Source organism: Penaeus chinensis, chromosome 11 (assembly GCF_019202785.1).
Source record: "Penaeus chinensis breed Huanghai No. 1 chromosome 11, ASM1920278v2, whole genome shotgun sequence".
Taxonomy (NCBI): domain Eukaryota; kingdom Metazoa; phylum Arthropoda; class Malacostraca; order Decapoda; family Penaeidae; genus Penaeus; species Penaeus chinensis.
The window spans coordinates 7,566,222-7,568,721 of NC_061829.1; positions in this window are offsets into that span (position 1 = coordinate 7,566,222).

The following is a 2,500-nucleotide window of genomic DNA, read 5'->3' on the forward strand; positions in this document are numbered from 1 at the left end:
TTGTGAAGCGAAGAATAGTCAGGTATTGTTGTTCCATTTCATTTGAAGATTCCATAATGTTTTGCTTCTAATAAAAAAATTGAATTGTATTCTATATATTTCTTTAGTGTGAAATCAAGATGATTTTATGTTATTCATTACTTGTGTCGTTTATGAATAACTAAATAACTAAAACTGCTGTTTATTATTGTACTGTTTTACCGCATATTGTTGATACATAATATATGTGTATATATATATGTGTGTGTGTGTGTGTGTGTGTGTGTGTGTGTGTGTGTGTCTGTGTGTGTATGTGTATGTACATATATATATACATGTACATATTTATATACATATATATATGTATATATGTATATATACGTACATACACACACACACATATATATATAAATATATATATAAATATATATATATATATATATATATGTGTGTGTGTGTGTGTGTGTGTGTGTGTGTGTGTGTGTCGGTTTATTATTTGTCTGAAGAGGAACTCGGGAAGAATTCGAAACGTTACTTACTATATTCATATCTTACTGTAGCTGTTTTCCTTTTCGTGTGTGTGTGCGTGTGCGTATACATGTATGCGTGTATGTGTATGCACATATGTGTGGATGGATAGATGAATGAATACAGTATATATTTATGTTGAATACAGTATATACTCATTTGTCTTTTCACAGATCTGTCTTTCTATCTGTCTCCCTCTGTTTCTTTTCACCATTCTCTGGTTCAGTGTATTATTCTATGCTTGTCCCTTCTCTATTAATAACATTACTATATTATCACAACATGCATGTTTACCAGTTTTATCCTAACAATAACACTAGTTAAAAAAGGCTACACATAGTACGTTACTTTAAACAGTATGACAGAAATTAATTAAAGTGATTCGCTGGAAGAATGCATCCTTTGCCTGTATAACTTATTTTGGTCTCCTGTGAATCCAGGTTTTCAATGGAGCCTTGTCTCCATCATAAATATATTTACCGAAAAAGAAAATAACTTCGCATAAAAAGAGTAAAAGTCTTCATTGTAATTCCTTATCGTGCATTTTTGCTTATTCTTCTTTCCTTCGTTCTCCCTTTTTTTCTTGATTCATCTCATTTATCGGATAAAACTCCGTAAACGCCATTTAGCCCACCTTCATGGGAGGATAATGAAATGAAATCATTTTTCCTTACTGTTGCACAGTGAAAGATGTGGTCGTTCTTGACAAAGGAGGGATAGTAATTGAAAAGGTGATTTTTAAGGACACAGGAGAATTAAGCTTTCAGGTTGGAATAATTCAATTAGAAGGGATGGAATTCTTTGTACAGCGAGAGGAAATAACCTGCCTAAGGAGACACCTTGAATTAATGTTTTTCCTAAGGTCATTTTTCCCTGCGCGAAATGTAAGGGTTTCCGCGTTTTTTTGCGTAGCGGCGAGAAACCCAAGAGGACGGAATCCCGTTTTCTGTACGCGGTGGAAGGGACATTCATTTTCTGTATATTCAGAGAAAAGTTTGAATTATATTTCTATGCACAAAAAATATATGCTGTTTCACATAGTGACAGTAATGACAATGATGATTCTGAAACAAAAATCTAGTTAGATAAATGGTTAGATAGAGAGATAGATGTGTGTGTGTGTGAGTGTGTGTGTGTGTGTGTGTGTGTGTGTGTGTGTGTGTGTGTGTGTGTGTGTGTGTGTGTGTGTGTGTGTGTCTGTGTGTGTGTGTGTGTGTGTGTGTGTGTACATATTTATGTGCATCAGAGAGAGAGAGAGAGACAAACAGAAACAGAGAGAGAGAAAAAAAAAAGGAAAATGATGGACAAAGAGAGTAGGGGGATAAGCAAAGGACCGAAAGAAACCGAAAAACAGAAATAGAGAAGGAAAGAGCGAGAGTATGCATCACAATGCCCACAAACAGAATTTCCCCTTTTTTTCATGGCGGAACTGATGTAGCACAAAAGGTTTATTTCGGAGTGAGCCTTTGTACAGGGACTGGGAGAGCTTTGAGAGCGTTCCGATTTTCAGGCACTGTCCACGTGACAAAATTCGGCCGCTCAAACGCACTGCATATGATGGTGGAGTTCACGTTATGCGAAGGGGTTTGCGTTACGTTATAGGTAGAGAGAAAGAGAGAGCAGACAGACAAGACAGACATAGACAAAGAAAATGAACCCCGAGATGCTTGAGAGACACAGAGAGAGAGAGAGATAAGGGCAGGGCCAGCGAGACACCAGACCCTGCCTCCCCTTCGTTCTCGCTCTCTCGCCCAAGGGACCTCCACAGCTTAGAACTCAACTCATTGTCTCACTTGGATACCTTGTTTTGCGTAAATTATGAGAATTTCCGGAAAGTAGAGAATTATGGTGTCTGCATCACATTTGCATATTATGTTTCCTACGCAGGGAAGAAGAAAAAATATATATACATGTTTTTTTTTTTTTCTTTCTTTCTTTCTGTCTTTCCCATAACATAACCTTGTTCCGGCAGTTGGTTACCTTGAGTTTGTAA